At 37.8% G+C, this 27,031-nt stretch overlaps 1 pseudogene; it reads right to left on the bottom strand.

Moving 5' to 3' along the window:
• Window positions 1-9,046: 9,046 nt before the first annotated feature.
• On the bottom strand, window positions 9,047-9,155 carry LOC119057953 (uncharacterized; annotated as a pseudogene).
• Between the last annotated feature and the right edge of the window lie 17,876 nt (window positions 9,156-27,031).

Below are 27,031 nucleotides of genomic sequence, written 5' to 3'. Positions count from 1 at the left end.
GGATGAACCTTAGTGTGGGGGTGACTTTTCTCACAAGTTCCCCCTGTGTGCCATGGATGAAAGTAAACACTACCAAGACAGGATCTGCTTGGGGAGGAAAGATGACTGATCCCTCAAAGGGGAAGAGCCCAGAGCCCCCTGTACAAGGGGCTTTTGTTGGGTTCATTTGCACAAAAATACAGGTAAGGATCAAACAATAGATGGTATTCAAAGAACTATGTGGGCTTATTCTCAGTCAGGGTGAGATAGCTAATGAGCCATAAAACTTTGAGAAACAAACTTCTTGCTTGGACCCTTATCATTTAAATGACAGCATTCTAAACAAAGCAGGTTTCACAGAATTTTTACATATTCTTTCTTAGGCCTGATTTAACCCAGATACCCACCCTTTCCAGCACAGGGCTGCACCACCTTCCCCATCATAGGTTTTTAGGCTTAAGTGGATTAGAGCCATGCAGCGCTTCTCCCAGACATTAATGGGGACTCAGGCTATGTCACAATAGCAGGGGGAATGAATGTCCATTGCTCCCTCTTTGTTGCAGCCCCCTGAGTCCTTCCATGATGGCCTCCCAGGTGATCATGTCTGGCCAAGGTTGCCTCTCTCTGAGGGGTTGTAGCCGCCATGGACATCGACCATGCTTTGGGGGCAGGGGAAGAAGCAGAAGCAGCACTTGATGCCAGAGACAAGCTTTGTCTCCTGGGGCCCGCATTCCGGAGGTCACTCACTTAGCCGTGGGAGGCAGTTAAAATTCCCGAAACCAGGCAGGGCAGTTCCCAGCATCTTAGCATAATAAAGGCCATTTATGACAAACTCAGAGCAAACATCATATTCAACAGTAAAAAACTGAATGCTTTTTTTTTTTAAGATCAGGAGGGCTGTAATGTGTTCATGCATAAGAAGAATTAACATTGTGAAAATGTCTGTACTACCCAAAGCAATCTACAGATTTATTACTATGCCTATCAATATACCAATGGCATTTTTCACAGAACTAGATCAAACAATCCTAAAATTTATATGGAACCACAAAAGACCTTATATACACACATCAATCTTGAGAAGAACAGAGTTGGAACTATTATGCTACCTGATACCAAGCTATACTAAGAGCCACAGTAATAAAAACTGCATGGTACTGGTATAAAAACAGATGCATAGATCAGTGGAACAGAATAGAGAGCCCAGAAATAAACTCACACATATAAGGTCAACTAATCTATGACAAAGGAGGTAAGAATATAAAATGGGGATAAATACAGTCTTTTTGATAAGTGATTTTGGGAAAACTAGATAGTTACATGCAGAAAATGAACCTAGACCACTTTCTTACATAAAAACAACCCCTCAAAATGGATTAAAGACTTAAATGTAAGACTCAAAATTATAAAACTCTTAGAAGAAAACATAAGCAGTAAACTTTTTGACATCACATTTAGCAATGTTTTTTTTTAATATGTCTTCCCAGGCAAGAGAACAAAAGAAAAAATAACAATGGAACTATCTAAAATTAAAATTTTTTTGCACCATGAAGAAAATCATGAGTAAAATGGGAAGGCAACCTACTGGATGGAAGAAGATATTTGCCAATGATACATCTGATAAGAAGTTTAATATCCAAAACATATGTTACCCATACAACTTAATACCACCTCCTCCCCCAAAACAATCTAATTAAAAAATGAGCAGAGGATCTGAACAGACATTTCTCCCAAGAGGACATGCAGATGGTTAATAGACATGTGAAAAGTTGTTCAATGTCTTGATCATCAGGGAAATGCAAATTAAAGCCACAGTGAGGTACCACCTCACACCTGTCAGAATGGCCATCAGAAACAAATCAACAGATGTGTCTGGGAGGACACAGAGAAAAGGGAACCCTCATACACTGGTGTGATTTTAATTTGCACAGGCACTATGGAAAACAGTATGGAGTTTTCTCAAAAAACTAAACATAGAGCTATGACCCAGCAATTTCATTCCTGGGTATTTATTTGAAAAATCCAAAATGCTAATTCAAAAAGCTATATGCACCCCTATGTTCATTGCAATGCTATTTACAATAACCAAGATATGGAAGCAACCTAAATGTTCATCAACAGATGAATGAATAAAGAAGATGTGGCACATAAGTATATACAGTGAAATATAACAAAGAATAAAATCTTCCCATTATTGAAAACATGGACAGACCTAGAGGGTATTATTCTAAGGGAAATATGTCAGACAGAGAGCAACAAATACCATATGATTTCACTTATATATAAAATCTAAAGAAATGAGATAAATAAGGTAGAGAGAAGCAAAATGCAAAGAAATAAGGTAGAGAGAACAAATTGATGGTTGCCAAATGGGAGGGGTCTGGAGGGATAGGTGAAAGAGATTAAAGAATACAAATCGCCAGCTATAAAATAGTCATGGGGGCGTTAACTACAACATAGGGAATATGGTCAGTTATGTTTTAATAACCCTGTATGATATTGGCTTGGTACTAAAGTTAATGGGGGGAGCACTTTGTAAGGTATTAAATGTCTAATCACTATGTTGTGCACCTGAAACTAATATGAAATGGTATGTCAACTGTAATTGAAAAATAAGTTTTTTTAAAAAGAAAAATCATGACCACATAAATTTTGTACAAGAATGTTCACAGAGCTTTACTCCCAATAGCCTAAAACTGGAAGCAGACCATATGTCACTAAAAGGAAAATGGATAGACACATTGTCCTGTATCCATACAAGAAAATATCACTTGGCCATAGAAAGAAACCAACTTACTAAACAGCAATATGGATGAATGTGAAAAACATTATTCTGAGTGAAAGGAACCAGACACAAAATTGTGCATACTGTATAATTCCATTTACTTGAAATTATGTAACTGGCCCATCTGTAATGCTAGAAAGTAGACCCCTGGTTGTGGGGAGCAGGCACAGAGGAAGGGACTACAAAGAGCTCTGGAGACCTTTCTGAGGAAAACAGAAATGTTCATATCTCCACTGTCATATCTTTACTGTACATGGGTATACGCATTAGTCAAAACTCATCAAAGTGTACATTAATATTGGTACATTTTATCGTATGTGAACTACACATGATTAAAAGTGATTAAAAATAAAATAATGGCAAAAGGAAAATAACCCCATCCAAATAACTTTTAATTAAAGAGTTGGAGGGATATGGGACAATTTACAAAAAATGTCATAAAAATGTGTAATAAATTCAAGTGACTAAAACATGTTGTCTTTGAGAAATGAAATCAATATTTATTAAGAGATTATTTTTAAAAAGATTCTATTTATTTGTTTTAAGAGATGGGGGAGGGAGGGAGAAAGACAAAGAGAGAAAAACACGCATATCCTCAGATCTGGCTCTAACCTAAGCATGTGCCCTGACCAGGAATCAAACAGGTGACCTCTCTGTTCACAGCCAGCACTCAATCCACTGAGACACACCAGCTAGGGCTTAAGTGCTTATTTTGTATTAAAAATTACTCAAGGCACTGTGTAACCATTGTCTTATTTAGTGGTCAAAATATGCCTGTGAAGTGGATATTACTAGTCTCATTTTAAAGATAGCACATTTCAGGAGGAACAGATATTCTGAGGAGGATTTGTTTAGACTTACAGTGTAGAAGACTTGGTATCATATGCCCATGTAGTAACTAGTATATTCTCCAATTTCCCCTATACATAGAGAAAGGCTTGATGTAGCATGTTGAATAAACCATTTATAGTCTCCAGTAATGTCATTTTTATATTATCTAAGTGTAATATTGAAAATTACTTAAAGTATTTTTATTATAATTTTACTAGTATTTCCACAGAGAGGAATTGAGTATATTCATTACATTTCAAACTTTTCAAGCATTATTGTAACATGTATTTTATTATATTAAGAACAATTAGAGGACCAAGATGGAGGCGTAGTTGGAAATACCTTGCGTCCGCACACAACCAAATCTAAAAACAATAAAGTTTTAACAACAATAAACATAACCAGACCACACAGAAAATCGACAATACGGAGTCCGAAAACAATGAAATGCTCAGCTAAACTGGTAAGAGGGGCGAAGCCAGCAGAGGAGCGGGTTGGCCAAAAAGATCCCCGACTGGGGTCATGCCCAAGCATGACCAAAGGTGCGGATCCCAGGTGCGGGCTAGCTACGGGTGAACACAGGGAAGAGGCATGGCTGGCTGTCTGTGGTTGGTTGAGCATTTGAGGGCAGATAAACCAGTAAAGAGGCGAGCATTGAGACCACAAGGCGCAGGGCGGCAGGCTTGCATATTTCCACTTGGATAAACAGGCAGGGGTGAGTGGTGGGATGGACTGAGTGAGCAGAGAAGACCAGCATTGCTCCCTCTCTGACCCCGTCCCCACATACAGCATCACAAACTAGCAACCTGGGTAGCCCCACCCTGGTAAACAATTAAGACTCCGCTCCTCATACTAAACAGGCACAAACAGACCAAAAATGGCTCAAGAACAACTCAGAGCCCCAGAGCCGAATAATCTAAGCGATGAAGAAATAGCCAAACTTTCAGATACACAGTTCAAAACACTGGTGATCAGGGTCCTCACAGAACTGGTTGATTTTAGTCACAAATTAGAGGAACATATGAAAGCTAAACTAATTGAAATGAATGGTAATGCACAGAAAACCAATAGTAATGGAAAGGAGACTGGGACTCAAATCAAGGCAGCAGACCAGAAGGAAGGAAAAAATGACCAAACGGGAAAATATGAAGAAACAAGAATTCAAAAAAATGAGGAGAGGCTTAGGAACCTCCAGGACATCTTTAAATGTTTCAACATCCGAATTATAGGGGTACCAGAAGGGGAAGAGGAACAATCACCAGTGGAAAATTTATTAGAACAAACAACAAAAGAGAACTTCCCCGTTCTGGTAAAGGAAATAGACTTCCAGGAAATCCAGGAAACTCAGAGAGTCCCAAAGAAGTTGGAACCAAGAAGGAACACACCAAGGCACATCATCATTATATTAGCCAAGATTAAAATGAAGGAGAGTATCCTAGAAGCAGCAAGAGATAAGGGGACTGTCACCTACAAAGCAGTTCCCATCAGACTGTCAGCTGATTTCTCAAAAGAGACCTTATAGGCAAGAAGGGGCTGGAAAGAAGTATTCCAAGTCATGAAAACCAAAGACCTACAACCAAGATTGATCTATCCAGCAAAGCTTTCATTTAGAATGGAAGGGCAGATAAAGTGCTTCTCAGATAAGACCAAATTCAAGGAGTTCATCATCCCCAAGCCCTTATTATATGAAATGTTAAAGGGACTTATCTAAGAAAAAGAAGATAAAAAAGATGAACAATGAAAGGACAGCAAACTCACAGTTATCAACAACTACACCTAAAACAAAAGCAAATTAAGAGGACAGCTAGATCAGGAGTGAACCACAGAAATGAAGATCACATGGAGGTTTAGCAACAGGGGAGTGGGAGAAGGGGAAGGGGGGAGAAGGTGCAGAAAATAAGTAGCATAGACCGTAGATAGAAAATAGATAGGGGGGAGGGTAAGAATAGTATGGGAAATACAGAATGTAAAGAACTTGAGACACACATTCATGAACTAAAGGGGGGAATGGTGGGGGAGGGGTGTGCAGGGTGGAGGGGAATGGAGGGGGGAATATAACAAATGTAATGGCATAATCAATAAAAAAAGTTAAAAAAAGAACAATGAACACAAGATCTACCCTCTTAACAAACTTTTGAGTGCACAATGCATTATTGCTGATTGTCAGTACAACATGGTCTAGTGGCTCTCTAGAGCTCATTCATCTTGCTTACCTGCAACTTTTATGCTCATTGATTAGCAACTTCCCACTTCCTTCTCTCAGCAACTGGCAGCCACCATTCCACCACTGGATTCTATGAATTGATCATTTTTGGTACTTTATGTAAGAGGAATCATTTAGTATTTGTATTTCTGTAACTAGTTTATTTTACTTAGCACAGTGTCCTCAAGGTTCATCTATTTTGGTGCATATTACAGAATTTCCTTTCTAAAATCTTGTGTTTCACTGCATGTGTATCCCATATTTTCTCAATTCATATATCTGTCAGTGAGCATTTAAGTTGTTCATTGGAGCTTTGGATGTATTTCTGGGCTCTCTATACTACTCATTGGCCTGTCTGTCCATTGTTATATCAGTACCAAACTGTTTTGATTACAGTGGCTTTGTAATGTATTTAGAAACCAGGAATTGTGATGCCTCCAGCTTTGTTCTTGCTCAGGATTGATTTAGCTGTTCATGGTTCTTGTTGTTCCATATACTTGTAGAATTTTTTTTTATTTCTGAAAAATAAATGCTGTTGAGATTTTGATGGACACTGAATTGAATCTGTAGATCACTTTGGATAGTATGGGTACTGTAACAATAGTGAGTCTTTCAATCATGAACATGAGATGTGTTTCCATTTGTGTTTTCATTAATTTATTTCATCAGTGTTTTGTAGTTTTCAGTATATACTTTATAATGTTAAGGAAAATGGCTAAATAAACAATAAATGAAGCCTCAAGTTTATAGAAGTAACTTAAAAAGTTAATTTAAAACAACCTAAGGATTTTTTACCTTTTAGAAAAAAAGGTAAAATCATGTAAAATTATCACTCTTTTATCAGATGCTTGAGGGCCTTAAGTCCTCTTACACCAGAAATATCATCTTCTTGGCTCAGATTTGTCTACATTCTTAAGCATAAGTTAACAGATTTTATCTACCTTTCTATTTCTTGAATTCTTGTTACAGATTATATTGCAACAAGAGGTTTATTGCAACAACCCAAAATTTAACAAATAATTTAAGCAGTGGCAAATAATTAGAAGCTGCAAATTTCCAAAGACTCCAATTTCACAATATTGTGAATGCTTTTCTTTCCTTTTGAGGCAGGTGAAGACATGGGGAATGTCTTTGGTCCATTTCTGACTTGGAGTCTTTGGTCTCATCATGAGTTCAGTGTTGTGCATTTCTGGGCTGTGTACATTGTGGTCAACCCTTTGGGGAATCATTTGTAAATGTACTGTCTCCATATAATCCTTCTTGTAGTTGTTGTTTTGCATAGATCTTGCATCACTCTGATATTTATTTGTCAACTTAAAAGAGGAAAAGAGGAAAGCTAATCTTTCTCTAATTTTTGAGGCTTATTTTCTTTCCAATTCAATGTCTCAATTTCGATGTCCCTTTACTAAAGAGTGTTGAACTCGTCATCAGTTTATGCACTCTTTAAAAGGCTCCTCCCACCTCCCTTCACACAAATTTCTCCTTTATTTTCTTAATTTCCATAAACATGACTAATAAAATAGAACGTTGTCCAGTGGCTGGAACAGTAAATGAGAGAGTTAAAAATAGATGAGCATAAAAACAGGTCCTAATTTTAGTTTCACATTAATTATTTTAATTTTTTTCCTAACTTACCTACATGTCTCAATTTGTAACAGTTGCAGAAACGAGAAGGATGAAAGTGCAATATTTCGTAAAATATGAGCTAATGATTTGGGTGTCCTCCTGAAAAAGATGAGCTATGGCCTTTCTGTGGGTAGAGCCCAGCTCATAAAACTCCAGCGCTTAGCATTTTCTTTAATCACTGTGCCAGCTGCTTTACTGGCTGGATGAGATGAGAGGCTGCCCTCTTCTCGAAGGACATGAAAGACAGAAATGAGGGCATTTAGGAAATATTTCCAGTGACTGTTTCTTTATGGAGGATCAGATTCATTAAAAGAGAAATGTAAATCTATTATTTCCATAGTTTGAAACCTTACTTATCAATATGTACGACTTGAGTGAATAGAACTTTTCTGAAAAAGCATGGGTTATAAGACTTTTGCTAGGTTTTTCATTGCTAAAATAATTAACATACATCGTATAATTGAATAGCTCCTGTTTTCTAGACCAGGTTCAGCTTAGGGTAAATGGCAGTAGCTTGCTTGGTTTGTCGTAGGTGCAGGTAAACAGAATCTGAACAGCTGGATTCCATGTGTCCTGTAGCTTACAAGTTTCTCATTAGGTATTTCTCCTCTATATTCTAATTAACTAATTTTGATTTTTCATGATCTCCTTTGTAAGGGCACTTATGTATAATTTCAGCACCTAATACATTCCCAGTGATAAACCTTTTGCTGTTTTTGTTTATAACTTGTGATTTTAGAGTTGAGAGTCAAGAAAAATATATTTTTTTCGAAAATTACAAAACAATTGAATTGATGATTGTATTGTGGGGGAAGATACATAATGATGATATTCATAGGTATTCATATGAAAATGACTGGGAGGTAAAAGACAAAAATGAAAAAGATTTCATTAGGATACTGAGATGTTAATATTTAAAAACGCTTTTATTTTTTAATTTTTTATTATTCTTCAAGTATAGTTGTCTCCATTTCCATCTACCTCTCCCCCCAACCCCAGCCATCCCCACGTCCTACCCCTGACCCCACTCCACTTTGTTTTCGTCCATGTGTCCTTCATGGATGTTCCTGAAACCCTTCCTTCTCCCCCATTACCTTTTCTATCTTTCATTTTATTTTTATTTTTTTATTTTTAAAGATTTTATTTATTTATTTTTAGCGGGGGGAAGGAAGAGAGAAAGGGAGAGAAACATCAGTGAGTGGTTGCCTCTTATGCGCCCCCTACAAGAGAACCTGGCCTGCAACCCAGGCATGTGCCCCAACTGGGAATCGAACTGGCAACCCTTTGGCTGACAAGCTCTCGCTCAATCCATTGAGCTACAACAGCTGGGGCTCATTTTATTTTTATATCTTTTTCCCACGAAGAAGCCTGCAAAGCCAGACTTGCTAGTGAAATCCCTTTCATTTTCAGAAATTACAATTTGACTTGATGTTTGTTAACCACAATGAATAAGAGCAAACAGCTGTTTTTATAACTGTTGATTCTTTATCTGTAGGAATAATAGAGGTCATTGTAGGTAGTATTTATGACACAATTTCAACGATTTTGTTAAATTACTAGCTATTTTCTGTTTAATAGCCAAGTGTTTTAAAGGACATCCAGTTTTCTTGATGGTATACTTTATACATTTCTGTATCTATATATTTTTAGAGAACTATATATTTTTGTATTTTATTAAACTGATAAGAACAGATACTACACTTGATCATAGCCAAAAGGCCGAGAAGTGATATATATTTTTGTATTTTAGAAAGCAAATAATTTTAAAAAGAGAAATATAAAAGATAGGTTTTCCCTTTGATTTGGATGTTCTTTGTCCTACATTCAAGTTTTAATTTCAATTTCTCAAATTATTAGCCTGTGACAAAATCAATTATTGGTGAAAGATTCACATGTCACTTACATTCTTAGTTGGCTAATTAAGGCCCAATAATACTTGCAAACACTCATGAGAAGCTGTTTCTAGGACGTAGCAAGAGCTGCTCATCAGTGCCTCCACGTTGTCGTATGAATCAGAAAGAAGAACTTGTGATCCAAAAGACATTTTGGAAGCAGGTCCCTAAGCCAGCCTGTTCAGTGATTTTGGGAGAGTGCATTCTCCTTGAAGTCAAAAGCTGGGGTTTGCCACCTTAACCTGTGAAGGTAGTGGGAGCAGAGGGCCTGGTCTAATTGGTATTTATTGCTGCCATTGTTTTGGATTCCAGACCTTTGATAAACCTTTCCCAGCACAGCAACCCCATGGTTAACTCTACAGCAGTGAGGAAGCTCTGGAAGCAGAGCTGCAATTAACCTTCACAGGCAAAACAATACATAAAAAACTATGAGAAGGCTTGTTTCTTACAGATGCAATTTTAATGACAGCTGGCAGGTGAGAACAATGTGCCTTCAAATGAGATCATACTTGGTGTTCATACACAATCACCAAGGAAGAAATATGTATCAAAAACTGACTAATTATTCATACTGCAGCAAAGACAAGAGAAAGAATGTAAGGACAAAATAGTTATAATTAAAAAGTAGATTGTTTTTGATACTGGGATTCAAGTGTAAGTGTTTTCAGGTGGCTTTGTATTTAAGGGACAATGCTCAAAGAGTATGAAAACCCTAACCTCTTCCTCAGAACTTTTTCTATGTTTCTGTGTTGTTTATAAATACCACCCCTTACCCATAGGGGTATAAGAAACTGATTCCAGGTGATCATCTTCAGAAGCTGCAAATTCCAGATAATTGTCAGTGAGTGAGACACTTACCTGCTCTATGCCTCAATTTCGGTATCTGAAAAATTCAAAGAGGCCCCTCCACAGCTGGTGAGCTGAAGCCTCTGTCATACTACATTCTGAGGGCTTTGGGGGCTCTATGTTCCATGACTCCATTGTGCCCCCTCAGTAACTTATCCCTTGACAGGCTGTTTCACATGTTAGTAATCACAGGAGGCTAAGGAAAGTTCATTAGAAGAAGATGAAGGGAAATAGAAGTTAAGAGAGGAATCCAGCTCTGAGCCTACAGAAGAACAGTATTTGGAGGTATAGTAAGTAGTGTTTGGAAAGTGACCTGGGACAGGTAAAGAAGCCAGGTGGAGGCAACACAAACAAATGACAACAGCAAACCAGGGGAAGGAAAGACTTGGAAAAGGAAAAAGGTGAGGCGAGGTTTTACGCATGAATTAGTTAAGGAGACACATTTAAGAGGTGAGACGCGGTAACAGAATTGAGTCAGACTTGTCGGGAGGAGGGAGTTAGCCCAGCTTCCCACCCAGCTCTTGCCTGAGCAGTAACCCAGGGTTGTGAATTGTCTGTGCAAAGTGCTTGTGGGCTGGCTGGCACTGGTGAATGTAAAGACTTATAAATTTGAAAAGCAGTAGTATATCATTCTATCTTTGTTCCAAGGCATTTCCCTTCTCAAAAGCTGTACTTTGAATTTAGAGGCTGTTATGAAGCTTGAACCCTCAAGAGAATAAAGGCAACGTTGAAAGGGAGGCATGGTTGAAATCTGGGCCAAGGCCCGGAAATTCTGATGCTGTGAATTTCCCAGTGCCTGCCTGGGGCCTTTGGGAGTTGCTGATATTGAAGACTCTCAGCTGAAATACATTCTGAACCTTAATTTTTTTTTACTGTGTCAATTTCCATTCTAAATTACTTGTCAGTTTGGGAATATTCTGGTATTAGTCTTTACCCTGGTGTTACAGTTTTTCTTCTACTTTTCTAGACTTGAAACTTAATAAAATGCCCTGTGTAGTTAAGCCTTGCTCCTATCTGCTGTCTTACTATCTCTTTTCCCTCAAGTTTAGCCATGTTTTTAAGCTTCAGAAGTTCTTGGAAATTTTATCTTGGTACTTTTGTTACTTCAAATTGATTTTCTATACAAAGGAAGTCCTCCTGGATTTGACCTCTATTCGCTTTTCATCTCTTCTTTATGTACACACACACCAGCTGTTGCCAGGTGGCAAGGAAGATTGGACAATGGGCTGTTGCTGGCAATAATTCAAAGCATCCATTTCCCCCACTATCTCTGAACTGTGCTGACATTCCCAGTGGCCACTGGGGGGAGTCGCATACCCGTGTTCTCTCAGTCTTAACAGAGTCCCGTTTCAAGAGAAGTGGGATTATATTTAGCCTGTGGTCAATATGAAAAGTAAATTGTTTTAAATGCCTTTGGAAAGAACACAAGAATTCAAATTGTCAAACTTACAGTTTAAACTTGAAAAAATTGTATTTTACTTGGCTTTCTCCACTTCTTTTTCTAAAAAAAAAAAAAAGAAAAAAGGCTGACTGCTTAAAGAGAAATGCTCTCCTGTCTTTTTCATACACTCCTGAGAATGGTGGCTGTGAGGCAATTAAAACTCCAAATATATTTGTCTTGTTTAATTCATCAGTACATGTCATAGATATTAGAGCTCCCATATTCTCCAGGAGGATGAATCGAACAGCATTACAGGGCATAATTCTAATTTCATTCTCCTTGTTTTGCATCTCTCAGCTGTCTCCAAATTGAATTCATTTTTAACACCATCATCTCAGAACAAACTTAAATCAGAGAGTCAAGAGATGATTAACACTATGGGAAGCAGAGAGACAGCAGGACCGCGACTTCCGCATCAGTTTATGAGTGGTTATTTTGTGTATTGTTTGAACATAGTATTTTTAAAAAAGCTGAGAGTGATGAAATAAAAAAATGGCATCCTACCTCATGACCTGGGATTTATTTTACGAGTCTTTTTTTTTGAGGAAAATAGTCTAATCTATATTGAGAAATATTGGATGTGGGATTTAAAAAATCATAAACCTAGTGACTTAAGACCTTGATTAATATGATGAAAACAGAAAAAACTGTGCCTCTGAGAACCTCGTGCTTGGCTCCTCTGTAAGAAGGAACCCTCGTTTGATCAGACTGAGGTAGTAGTCTCTTCATATTCCCACAAGGAAATTTACCATTTCATAATCTTGTTCCCATTTCCATTTAATTGTGATACGAAGTTATTTGAGGGATAACAACTTTAAAATCTTAATATTTAATCATATTAATGATGTATCAGATTTACATAAACTATATGGTAATTCTCATTACAGTTAAAAAGAATCTTTAGGAAAAAGTTAAGTTAAGCTATTAGAATTCTATGACCTAAAAGATCATCTTAATCAAACCCTTTTGGTTTTTCTCTAAAAAAATGTCATACCCATGCTTGTGACCACATTTAATTTTGGAAGTCAACTATAGTTATAGATGTGATTAGAAATTTGATGGTTCAGCAGAATTATTAAGATTCTTTTTTTTAAAGAAAGATACAGTAATGGTGGATCATTTGGGGGGAGTAAGTTGGTAGAAAACTAGAATTTTGGGGGGTCGCTCTGTATCAAACATTTTACATAAGTTTCCTCATTTATTTTTTCCAATAACACAATGCTATGCATACATTTTAAAGATGAGGAAATTCAAATGTGTTGTATTTGAGTACAACGAATTCAAACTGTGTGAGTACACTCAAACAATACATTCAAACGATGTATGGTATTGGAAGCTCCTGTAACCTGGGCACACCTATAAATATGTCGTGCCTTGTCAGTAGGATGTTCATTAACAAAACGTTTGAACAATTAGTGTCAAAAACATTATCAAAGCAGGTCTCTGTAATACCACCATCTGTTCTCTTAGCTTAAAATATTTTTTGTTTAAGTTTTGTACCATTTAATTTAAACTGTTATATATGTTTATTTATAAAATGCAGTTTGTTGATTTTAGAGTGCTGTATCAAAATAGTGTAAACAAACCCATGTTGTCTACCTGTGTCAACTTACACAGAGAAGCTTACATACACAGAGCTTCCCCGAAGGCTATGCTGATCAACTGTTGAACTATTTTTTCTTTTCCTAGAACTCAAATTTTCAGATTTCTTACAATTTCCACTGTGAAGGAATAAACTGAGGTGTCTTGCTCTGGTATCTAATACCTCCTTACTGAATTACAGATATTTAAGTAAACCTGTTTCTAAGGAACCTCTTTTCCATTTGCAGTGTTGAGGACTACCTTACTCTTACAGAGGTAGATGGGAATCCCACATGAATGCTGGAGAAAGAATGAAGGGGAAATGTGATCATTGTTTTTCTGGTAGCTCAAATATTCAATTGAAGCAAATGTTTTTGGACAGTAGGAGAAGAAGTTGGTGGTGGAGAAGGACAATAAAATCTGCTTTAATCACAGTGATGAATGAAACATTTGTTTTCAGTCCTTTAATTTGTTTGTTGGACCAGTATTATATACCATTTAACAAAAAGGCTCAGATGAACAAATGAGTGCTACGCAAAAAGTACTGGGTTGGCCAAAATGTTTGCTAGGTTTTCCCCATACGATGGCTGTAGTAGTGCTTAGTTGTCTTTAACTTCATTCCAAACAATTTTGTTAGGTTGTATGGCAGTGTGTGAACCCTGATTGGGCTGTGCTGTCAGGGGTTGTCATAGCAGCATGCATTTACAAAAACATTACAATTGGTGAGTTTTTGTATAGTCACTTTAATATTGAAGAGAGAAGAACAAACACAATATTTTTGGCATGTTTGCTTATTTCAAGAAAGGTAAAAACACAACTGAAATGCAAACTGATTTGTACAGTGTGTGGAGAAGGTGCTGTGTATGATCAAATGTGTCAAAAGTGGTTTGTGGAGTTTCTTGGTATTATTGACATTTTGGCCAAAAATTCCTTGCTGTGGGCCTGTCTGATGCATTGGAAGATGTTTAGCTGCACCCCTGGCCTGTACCCACTAGAAGCCAACAGTGGGAGATAGATGATATAATCAAACATCCAAATCAATAAATTATTAGTGAAAATGAAAAATGTGTCTGCCATTTTATGGAAAAAACTAAATAGACTATTTGGCCAATCCAATAGAAGGTAGGGGGTGCTTTATTAGAAGAATAAACATGATTACAGTTAGAAGAAATACTTTTAAATGACAATGGATTTTGTCTCAAATTGTGCAGGACCAACATGACAGTCCAGGCAATCAAACAGTCAAAATGTCACTTATGTATAATAGAGCAATTCTAAATGAAAAAAATAGCCAGAGATTCAGAGTTACCCGGATACTCTCTCTCACAAGCACACTGTTTGCCATGCCCTTGTTGCAGTGTTCTAGGCACAACTTGTCTTGAATAATTTAATCTGCTTTCCAAAGGTCACTTATTTGCAGTCAGCAATCTAGCTTGTGAGTCTACATTATTAATTTTTTAATTTAGAAAAGAACTAGAAAGCATGTGTCCATATTGTTTGGAATCTACTTCCAATTTGCTGAAGAGTTAAGAAAATCCTCATTCCCCCCAACTTTTTATTCTGAGAACCTCGTACCTCCAGAGATGTTTAAACAAAGGCATAGAGAAGACTCACATGCCCTTCACTGAGAGTCTGAGATTGCTAACATGTTGTCACATTTTATTTCTCTGTCTCTCTGTCTCTTCCTCCACACACCCACTTTTTAAAAATCCTTTTTGCAAATAAGTTGCAGACATCGCAGACATTATGCCGTTTTACCTCTGGACACTTTGGCATCCATTTTTAGGATAAAAGGATTTTCTTATACTGAACCATAAGACTACTATCACACTTAAGAAAATTTACAGTAATTCAACACATTTAATATTCAGTTCATTAAAAAATTTCTTGAATTTTCTCCCAATGAGATCTCCCCACTTTTTGGAGGTTTTTTTGAGTAGCTCAATAGAAAACTCAGCAAATCCAAGTTAGTTTGTTAGAAGAAGGGGCTGGCTCCAGGTGCTGGACTCTGGGGGCCTCCTCTTTCTAATGAGACCATTTCCGTAACCTGGGAGCTTCCAATATTATATGGCTGCACAGATCACTCTGCCCAGTCTACACCTATAAATATGTAGTGCCTTATCAGTAGGGAAGGAAGGACCTCTCCCTCCTGGAACACTGGTAGACACACAGCGGTAATCCATGCACAACCTAAATTGTGAGATTGTGTTAGGGAAATGCATGTACTCTGCTATTTCTCCTCGTTAAGCTTTTCACTTCCCAAACTCTATTTTAAAGCTGAGTACTATGCCTCTGTGACCTCTGTGGATGGCATTCCTCAGGGACTTAAGCAATTTATTTTTTGCCACGCATAACACAATCAGGGTTCACACACTGCTTTTGATTTTTGCAGAGATCCCCCCACCCGACAGTGACTTTTGAAGAGTCCAGGGTTCACACACTCCAGATTTGTCCGATTGGATTGCTTCCTCATGGTATCATTTAATTTGTTCCTCTATATCCTGTATTCACTGCAATTTGAATGTTTAATCTAACTGCTTGACTAGATTTTAAAAACATTATGGCAAGAGTTCATAGGTTATGATCCATACTTTCTATTACATTATAATAGGAGGGATATAATATATGGTTGTCCCATATCAGTGATGAGTTCAGGTGCTCACTTCCAAAATTGACATTGAAAAAGGTACATTTTTTGCTCTTTTAAATTGGTATTTAATTTACTAGTAATATTTTGGCACTGCGACTATCCTGTTACACAACTATATTTCACCCAATGGTTTTAGAATAAAATTGGAAAAAATATAAGAAAATAAAAACGAAAAGTAAATAACTCTGGATGGTGAACTTATGGGTATTTTTTGTTGTCTTACTTTAATAAGAAATATATGCTGAACCTCCGGTGTGTGCTGTTTACAGTTTAAGGCACCAGAGCTCAAACTTTCTGTTTCTGGTGGGAAGAAGGTATATTTAGGGGAGTGAGTCATATAAATGTATCAGTATAATTGGTAAGTGATTAACATGAAGAGATACACAGTACTTTCCCGTGTTAAATGTTGTCTAAAGTACTCTTCTAGAATTAAGGGAGCACAATTTACTTTAAAGGGAGCAAAAGAAAGATCAAAGAGAGGTACAAACAGGAGGAGGAAATTCTTTGGCTGGGAAAATTGTCAAAAGCAAGCTAGTTTATTTCACAATTTTCGTTCAATTCTGATGAATTAAACCAGAGGTTTTCTCTCATGAAGCTTTGCTTGTTAACCTCTATGCTTCACACTGAACTAGATTTTCACCCTGCATTTTGGTTAATGGTAGCGAGCATATTTATAGCCAACTGTCATGTTAATTAAAGAATATGAAGTAAAATACTGAACAGTCTACTAAATTTATGTTTCTTTAGAATAGGCAAGCCCTTCTTTTATTTATAATTCTAAATTTTTTTTGCTTGCATTTCTACTCTAGCTATGCTCTCAGGTGAAGCCTTTTAAAAAATCTGCACAATAATTTATGCTAAAGCTCCTGAGTAGCAAGTCAGAGCATTAGTGCATTAGTCTGTTCAGTGAAATTCACAGGTACCCTTGGGAGAAAGGAGAGGATGGAATGGGGAACCAAATGGAAGACAACTCAAGTGGCGTTTACATTTTTAACTTGGGATGTCTTTGGCAATATTGTTTAAGCTTATCTATATTTGTTTCCTTTTCTTTCATTCCTTTTTTCATTTATAATCATTAAAATGATATTTTGGTGGAGGCAAAAAATGCTATAAAAATTTAGTAGAAAATAAATCAAGGCTGACCTTTCAAATCTATTTGGTCATAAACATACCCAGCTGAAAACTTTCTTTAGTATCAGGGATATTAACTGTTCCTGGGGAAGAGCATCGTGTTTATAGATGATAACTAATGCACTTTATGAAGTTCAGGCTGGCCCAGTGGCACATTAGGCTTTGCACGGAGGCTAACCATGTTTGACTGAATGGAAGAGAGCCATTCAGGATGCAATCTTATGAACTGTTAATGTCATAAAGAATCCTTACAAAAATTATATTTTACTAAGTGCTTGGGTTTTTTTTTCAGTTCCATGTCTAGCTCATGAAAGTAGTCATTAAAATAATGCATGTTATTCTACTTTCAGAGAAGAAATTTCTGATTTGCAAAGCTGAAGCACAGATCAGAAGTTGCTATCTACTGATTGCCCACTGTGCCACAGATACAGACAGTGATAAGACAAAATCCTGCTTTCAAGCAACCTCAGCTTAAGCCTATCTGAATCATTACCATGGTCACAGGTATCTGTGTTAGGAATGTTTTATAAGTCACTGTCAGCTGGTGAGGGCCATGGGATATCAGTGACGAATATTCATTTAGGAGAATACCTTATGGACTAGTTGAGCTCTTCTGTCTTTTTGTAAAAATTGAAACAAAATTAATTTATGTACTTCCTGTCTTAAGGCCAGGAGAAACTAGTCTGGTTTCAAGGCCTTTTAAAACAACAATCAATAAAGAACAAATAAAACAACAATCAGTTTGATGTTTATGCAAAGTGGTTAGGAGTAACAGTTAAAAGCAAACTTATGTCACAGAAAAAAAGAGCTCTCTGAATAAGTGGTTACGTATAGTTTTGTCAAACCATCTGGAAACTTCGATGCAGGAAATTGTTGCTGCCTGAGAGCACACTGCTGGTAGAAACCTTCAAACACATCTTCACTAAATTTTTATGTGCTTGAATCGCCGCCTGTTTTCTGATCACTATAGTCTAGCCTGTGCCTATGAAATATGTTTTTGAACACAGTGTAAGTGGGTATTCTGGAAGTCTTTGGTTTCGATTTTAAGTATTTCTAATATTCACTGGAAGTATAATAGTATAAAAATGTCAATCAGCATTTTCATGTTGTAATTCCATTGCCTTCTCATAAGACTATAGAAATAATGGAAGTAAAAAAGAAGTTATTTAAGAAAGTTGAAGGGAATGTTGCCTATTTGTCATAGCGTTCTCCATGGTCTAGCTCCTAAGTGTCCATTCTGAATTCATGCCATGTCCCCATATACATTTTTCTTCTTTATTCATCCAAATTAACTAATTGGTAACAGTTTCCTAATGTTCTAATTCTCTGGGAAGCAGAGATGGAGACTGAGTAGGCATGCCAAAGGGGATGGAAAAGGGAGAGAAGGCAGGCATGAACAAGGGGAGGCCAGGTTATGCGGACCTGATGAAGCCCAACACAGAGGTTTGGAGCAAGAATTACCCATTAGAGGGGTACCACGTTGGGTGGAAGCAACCAGCCCCTGTATCACTATCTCGTTCATTCATTGGCTAGTCCCCTCCACTCTCAGAAAAGAATGACCTCAGCTGGAACTCTAGAACACACCCTGTTATCATTAATGGTTGGAGGCCATCAGTCTTGCTGGAGGCCAACACCTCGCAGTTGGGCAGCCTGCTGTTCCTTAAAATGACTGTCTCTTTGCTGCATCCTATCTGACCTCCCCCACTCTTCCAGGGTTCCAGTTCCACACTTGAGATGCAGCAAAGCTCTCAACACCCCCAATTTCTGGTCTCACTGAGGGGTATTTTCCTCTTCTGTGTATTAGAAAGGGGCCTTATATTTTCATATTTAAGATAGTAAAAATAAATAACCCTTTCTCCGTTGATTTAAAGAACTCCTTATAACATGACTGTTTTGTCAAATTTAAGGGCTCCATCCATTTGCTCTGTCTCCTCAGTCTCTAGGTATGTAAAGAAGAAAAAAGAGGTGAGAGAGAAAAAAGAGTTAGATCAAAGATCATCTTCTCCATGGAAGTTTCCCCAACACTTGCCTTAGGCCGAATTGACTATTTTTCATCAGTGTTTACACCGTATGCTGTGAATTTCTTAGCATGTTGTGTTCTCCTGCTTGACTGTCTTGTCTGTCTCTTCTTTGGGCTGTATATTTTTCAAGGGCAAGAAAATTCCTTGTTTTTCTGCCTGTCTGTAAAACATAGGCATACAATAGATGCTTCGGATTTTAACTCTATTCTATGACAGCAGCGCCAAACTCACTGTGATACAAAGCTACATTATAAGTGTTTTCATTAGAGATTTCCAAACTATTAAAAAATTATACTCAGTACTCAATCACCACTTTATAAAAATATTTATAATACACATATGTTACAAAATTTAGAAAATAATGAACAGTTCCTAGGAAAAAATAAGATTCTTATCATTGTCCCACAAAAATATAACCAATATTTTATTTCTTTTGTGATTTTTAATATGATTGAAAATTTTTATGAGTTGCCATATATGAATACCTATACATTTACACATTAGTCAATATCCTTCAAAAATTATTTGTTTAATTATTTTTCTATTACTGGAAGTTAGTTTTTTTTAAACTGGTATTTACTTTTATGTGCAAACTGTCATTAATTTCCTTCAGTATAAATCTTTATTCTCATCTCTATTTCTTTTAGGTTAAACAGAAATAGATTTACTTATCTTTGTTCACATTGTCTAATTATTTTCCATAGAATTTATACCAGTCTCTCCCACCAGCTGTGTATGGGACCCTTCTCACTAAACTCTTGGCAGCATTATTTATTTATTTATTAAAAAGATTTTATTTACTTATTTTAGAAAGAAGGGAAGGGAGGGATAAAGAGAGGGAGAGAAATATTGTGTGGTTGCCTCTTACACCCTCCTACTGGGGACCTGGCCTGCAACCCAGGCACGTGCCCTGACTAGGAATCAAACCAGTGACTCTTTGATTCACATGCCCGGTGCTCAATCCACTGAGCTACAACAGCCAAGGCAACATTATTATTTTAAAAAGAGGACAATTATAACAATATTTTATCTCTTTTAGTTGGTATCTCTATTAATAATTTGAATATTTATTTATTTAACTTGAATATTTTGTTATATTTTATTAACTATATACTAACTTCTGAGACTTTTCATATTCTTTCTCCATTTTCAGTAAATGTGTTTTATGAGTTTGAGTTTTTAATCTGGTAAATATTATTAAACAGCTGTCATTGTTCATATAAATAATTCTCTCAATTTGAATTGTGTTACAGTTTTATGAAGTTTTTTCTTTGAGGGTGCTTCAAATTCTACACAGGTAAATTTCCTAATAATGTATTCCATTTGTTTCTATGTTTAGGAAGTGCTTATCTACTCTGAGATCAGTTAAGTAATCATATTTCCACCTGTTTTTTGCTTTTATTTTTAAATAAAATTTATTTAATACATGTAATTATGATTTAAATTAATCTGTTCCTCAAAAGTATAATTGTCCAAGCCTCTGGAAAATTCATTCACATACATTGGTTTGCTATGCTTCTTCATCCATTATGATTTCTGTTATTTTATGACTTTAAGACAGTCTCTAATGTTCTGTAGATTTGTTTGCCCACTCTGAAACAATATTTACAAATGTTTTATGGATGCTTGAAAAGAGGGCATATTCCCTGTTAGCGAAAAACATACACTCATGCATCCATATATTTGACATTTGTTTCAAGTCAGTCCGCATACCTTCAGAAACCACACAAGTGATAGCAATGTGCTCAACAGCCAGATGCAATTAATTAGGGAGTGGCACCCATGAAGTCTCAGGGAGAGCACACACCTGCCTAAAGACATAGTGCAAACATTTTCATGAAATATTGTACTGACACAATTTCTCAGCCTCAGCTATGTTTTTAGGATGAATTTGGACTATTGTCTCTTCATTTCTGTATCTAGTATGCCTGGTTATATTATATGGATAGATTTTATTTGAAACAAAACAAAGCAACTGTAACTGCTTTTGTTTTCTGAGGAGGCAAGAATGATGCATACATTTTATTTGGAAAAGGAATTGGAGTGGGAGGAGAAAGGAAAGACTGAAATTTCAAAGCTTCTATCAATTCACCCATGTTCATTATGATCTAGAGTTCAGACTTTTGGAAAGCTCAATTACTATGCAGATAAATAGTATTGATGCTTAAGGGCGGCAGTTTGACGAAGGAAGAGATTAGTGACTCTGTTGAGAAGTAAAATGATGAGAAGTGAAGTTTGGAACAATGTGTATTTAAGTTTAAATACCTACCTCCTTTGTTGGTTTTTGCTGTTCCTCTGGCTAACCCCGAAGCTGCTGCTGGTGGCCTTTTTGGTGGAAGACACTGATAAACTTCCTCTCTTGGGGGGGGTACGTGTGAGCTCTGTGCCCTGTTCTGTGAGATCTCCCTATGGCTCACTTGTCTGGCATGGGGCATCTGTTCTGGCACAAGCACTTCTAATTTCTTCTATTTGCTTCCTAACCACAGTGGTATTAGCCACAGCCCCCTCATACTGAATTCCTTCAGCCTGGAGAGTAGCTAGCAAAATGATCTCAAGATCAGCTCCTTTTCTGGTGTTCCCTGGACCTATGAGTAATTCACACACCCTTAGCACGGTCAATGATAACAGTCTTGGCTGCTTTATTGCCATCCACTTACTTAGCCTACTTTCATTTCTCTTTAATCCATAGGGAAGGTCATCAAGCCTTAGCAGATAGCTGGTCCCCAAATATAATTAGGCTAGCTGCTCATCTCGGAGAAACTAAAACTTTCTATTCAACAATCTCTGAGGGAATCTCCCCTTGTAATCTTGACTTGAGGGCTGGAGAAATGCCTTTCTCCATGAACTACATTCCCCACAAGCCCAGTGACCTTCGCTTCTCTACCTTCAGTCATGTTATGTAGATGAATAGGGGTGGGGCTTGGCTTGGGGTTATAGGCCTGATTTTTCTGCTTTTCATTAGATCTTGTGAGAGATCTTGAGCCCCAGAGCCTCTCTTTAAAACTTGGTATAATAGTGGCCCTGGCTGGTATAGCTCAGTGGATTGAGTGCAGGCCTGCAAACCAAGGCATTGCTGGTTTGATTCCCAGTCAGGCCAATGCCTGGGTTGCAGGCCAGTTCCCAGTATGGCATGTACTAGAGGCAACCATACATTGATGTTTTACTCCCTCTCTTTCTCCCTCCCTTCCTCATCTCTTTAAAATAAATAAGTAAATAAAATCTTTAAAAATGTGGTATAATAGTGCTTTTTTTGTCTCAAGTTTGCACTCAAGCCAGGTCAGTATAGTTAACAAATTTAATTAATAAATTATACATCTGCATGTCTGTGATGCCTAAATTATTTTACTAAATATTGTTTCGTGGTGAAAATTGTGGACTAAAATAAGGCAGAGTATTATGTTCCTCGTGGTCTGTGTGGAATTCAAACAATGGAGTCATCTTATTTCTTAGTGTCCTCTCCCTGTTGTGATTATTGCCCTGGAGAGTTAGGCTGGTCCTGTGGGAGGGAGTCAAAAGACTTGAATATTTATTTTCATGTTAAACACAGTGTGTGAAGTGTTTTGTTGGCATACGGGCCCTTTAAACAAATAAGCAAACAATCCAAAAAAATAGAAAACCACAAAAAACCCAACTCCAAACCAAATGAAAACAAAAACATGGATATTTGAAGTGTCTGTCAACTTACAAGGTGTAAATTCTTTCACTATGTGGATTTCATCCTGCTGATGTTAAGCCACTGAATGGGGAGTCGGAAGGAAATCCACACAGTTTTTCTTCTGAACCGTACCAACGGGCTGCAGTGCACTGTTGAGTCTCTACAGGGTCTGAGGGAAGTTATGATGGTATTGCAACTCTTATGATATATTCCACCCAAGCTGTCTATTGGAGCTATGCCTAATTTTAAAAAGACAAGGAAAAGTTATTTTCTGAGATGAGAAAAATAGAGTAGACCTGAAAACAGAGCCACAGGGAACTGTCAGGGCATTCTTCCTGGGGGAGGCAGAGCTGGGTAACAAGGTAAGAGGCTAGATTTACCAGAAAAATGAGTGAAATTCATGGCGGCAGGGTAGCCAAGCTTTAGTGATGTTTAGTAGGCGGCCAAGTTTGTGTAAATGGTTTGTTTGTTAAGGCAGTAACTCAGCTTCACCAGCCCAGCTTTCAGTTAGGTTGACTAAAAACAAACAAGGCCTGTGTGAGTTTTGCATACTGGGTTTGCTGCCAGAACACAGGTGTCATGAACGCCACTACCAAATCAAAGCTAAAATGGGAAAGGAAAAGACTCTTATCAGCATAGTTGTCATTGGACACGTAGATTCTGACAAGTCTTCCATTACTGGCCGTCCGATCTACAGACGTGGTGGGATCAGCAAAAGAACCATTGGAAATTTTGTGAAAGAGGCTGTTGAGGTGGGAAAGGGCTCCTCCCAGGATGCTTGGGTCTTGGAAAAACTGAAAGCTGAAGTGGGTGGATATCACCATTGATAACACCCTGTGGAAATTGAGACCATCGGGTATTATGTGACCATCATTGATGCCCCAGGACGCAGAGACTTTATCAAAAACTCAATCACAGGCACATCTCAGGCTGACTGTGTTGTCTTGGTTGTTATCACTGTGTTTGTGAATTTGAAGCAGGTGTCTCCAGGAATGGGCAAATCCACGAGCATGCCTTTCTGGCTTACACACTGGGTATGAAAGCACTGACAGTTGATGTTATGGCTTCCACTGAACCACCCTACAGCCAGAAGAGATCTGATGAAATTGTTTAAAAAGTCAGCACCAACATTAAGAAAATTGGCTACAACTCAGGCACAGTAGCATTTGCACCAGTTTCTGGTTAGAATGGCAATGACATACTGGAGCCAAGTGGTAACTAACGTCCCAGGTTCAAAAAATGGAAACTCAGCTGTAAAGACAGCAATGCAGGGGAACCGCATTGCTTGAAGCTCTGGATTGCATCCTGCCACCAACTCATTCAATTGACAAGCCCCTGTGTCTGCCCCTCCTGGATGTCTACACATGTGGTGGTGTTGGTCTTGTCTGTCCCTATGGGACAAGTGGAGACTGGTATTTTCAAACCCAGCATGGTGGTCACTTTTGCTCCAGTCCACATTGCAAATGAAGTAAAGTCTGTAGAAATGCACCATGAAGTGTCGAGTGAAACTCTTCTTGAGGACAACGTGGCCTTCACTGTCAAATGCATGTCTCTCAGAGACGTTCATCATAGCCACGTGTTTGGTGACAACAAAAATGAGTCTCCAATGAAAGCAGCTCACTTTCCAGCTCAGGTGATTATCCAGAGCCGTCAGGCCAAATCTGTGCTGGATATGCATCTGTGCTGAATTATCACACAGCTCCTGTTGTTGGCAAATTTGCTGAGAGGAAGGAGAAGTTGGTAGTTTTAGGAAAAAGCTGAAAGATGGCCCACAGTTTTTGAAATCTGGTGATCTGCCCTCATTGATATGGTTCCTGGCAAGCCCATGTGTGTTGAGAGCTGCCCTAACGATCCTCCTTGGGGCCATTCTGCTGTTCCTGACATGAGACAGGTGGTTGCTGTGGATGTCATCAAGCAGTGGGCAACTAGGCCGCTGGAGCTGGCAAAGTCACCAAGTCTGACCAGAAACCTCAGTAGGCTCAACGAATAGTATCCTCAATACCCACCACTCCAGTCTTAATTAGCAGTAGATGAGTAGTTTCAGAACTACAATCGGTCATTTAAAATTTATAGTAAAAGTCTGGTTAATGAATAGAATGCAGAGTACGACCTTCAGAAGAAAAGGAGAATGTCTTGTAGACAATTTGTTCATTTGTTTTGCCTGTGTGATAGTTTTTATTAGTTTTTAAAATCGGTACTTTTAATGAAAACAAGTTGGCCGAAAATCTGTCACAGAATTTTGAGACCCTTTAAGACACAGTTGAATGAGAAAAAACAGTCCATGTGGGCTAATGCTAGATCACTGAAGAGAAGGGTCTGTGCACTGTATCTGGACCTATGCACACTGGATAAAGGAGAATGAAAGACTCAGGAGTTGCCGGAAGTGTTGGAGGGGCCATTGAACCTTTGCCTAACGTGTAATGGGGACATTTACCAATTTTATTTTTGACAGAAACATGACCTTAGCTTATATCTAGATGTTATTTAGTCTGTTGTTGAAAACAGTTATAACTTATTTTTATTTATTTGACCCATCAATTGTTATTTGTTACTATAATTCTATTTCTGCTATCCACACATATATTTGTCTTGTTTTGTATACATTTTTATACCACTTGAGCATTAAAATTCATAGCTATTACAATGTATTTGTAGATCAAGGTAAAATTTCACTTTGCTCACCCAAGAACATGGTGTACATTATCATTGGTTCAGCTCTTGTTTTATATCTCATGCAATTGAAAGTATTTCTTAGTAGATCTTCCATATTTGTTCTTAAACATTACTAGATGGGACAGAGACTGCTAGTTTTGCCCTAACATCATTTTCTCCTCTTTTTGTGTGGTGGGAGCCAAGTTTTAGCTGACACACGGCCACCCAGAATAAAAGCTTTATTTTACACCCTCCCTTGCAGGTAAGCTTGGCAAGGTGACTAAGTTTTGGACAATGGGATGTAAGTGAAAGCGGTACATGCAATTTTGAGAAGTTCTCTTTAAGGGAGGGCAATGTTCTTCTTCTTCCTCCTTTTTTATGGTAAGAATGGGACCCCGTGTCTGGAGCACAAAGCAGGAGGAGCCTGGAACTGGCTGTGCGGATTTGTGAAAGTGCTATTCTTACCTTGGACTGCTGATCACCAGGCTTTTCACATGGAACAGTAATCACTTTTCTAAGTCACTGTTTGTTTGGGTTATATGTTGGACCTAATGCTAATTTGTTGTATGCTAAGCATTTCAAATTTCTTTTCTTGGTTTTGTAAATAATATTTTCCCATTATATCTTCTAATTAGTTATTATTCTATGTATAAAAATCTATTGGTATATTTATTTTGTACCTTACTAAATGACTAAATTTTAATATTCTTTGCTGTGGTTAGGAAACAAGGATGGAATACAGAAAAAAGGGGAAACACTGGTTTATGCTTTAGCACTTGAAAGATATGGGGGGACAATGTTTATTATAACAATAGTGGAAATAATTTGCATTTGTTAACTGCTACAGAAGTTTCACAGGAAAAGAACGGCAGGTTGAGGACACCCAACTACCAACTTAGGGCACATGTGTAAGCTACAGAGCTTACAGAGAAGCATTTAAAGAGAGCCTCATCTGCAACTAGAGAGCCACCTGTGCTGAAAATAGGCCTGAAATTTGATGATAAGACTGACACAGTTCTAAGAGATTGAGTTAATAGCTTGAGCCAGTCTTCTGTGCTACAAAGAACTGTAATGGGGATATTTGGGTAGATGCTCTTAAGAACCACAAACCTACAGGCTCCTCCCTTGAATCCCCGGGCTGGTTAACACACCTCCTCCTTGCAAACAGAGAGCAGAAGCTCGTTGCATGGGGCAAAAGCCTGATGTGAAGCAGTTTTCTTGAAAAAGGGGTTTATCCTCTCCAGGATCTTTCACTATTTCCCCCTATTTTTTCTAAGCCAATAAAGCCAGATCTCAAAGGGTCTTTCCAGGGAAACACTACCTCTTCAGGAGGTGTGTGGCACAGGGTAGGGCTCATATTTACCCCAGGAACCAGGAAAAAAACATGTATGTAGATGGATCTGGAAGATGCTAAACTAGGAGGGGCAGAATATAAGGCTGAGTAGGGGAGAGCTTTGCCTTTCATTTTTTTCTCCCCCTTTCCATCAATTTTTTTGTTAGGTATGTTATTTGGTTTTATTTTAGGGACCTAGATTTTAGATTTGGGAGCTACGTGTTTTTATTATTGGGATCTGGATAACAGGAAGGTGCACAAAACAAAAGTCTCATGTACTGGAAGAACTGTGACAGGCACATCCATGGGGTGTGACGAGGACAAAGCACTGTTTGTGGGGAGAGGCTGAACAAGCAAGGTGGAAAGAGAGGCATCGTGCCGAGAAAGCAGGATGTACCTGAACGA

This window comes from Artibeus jamaicensis, unplaced genomic scaffold (assembly GCF_021234435.1).
Source record: "Artibeus jamaicensis isolate MK-2021 breed Jamaican fruit bat unplaced genomic scaffold, CSHL_Jam_final scaffold_3222, whole genome shotgun sequence".
Taxonomy (NCBI): Eukaryota; Metazoa; Chordata; class Mammalia; order Chiroptera; family Phyllostomidae; genus Artibeus; species Artibeus jamaicensis.
The sequence above is the reverse complement of the archived record's forward strand: the minus strand, read 5'-3'. Positions and strand labels throughout refer to the sequence as shown.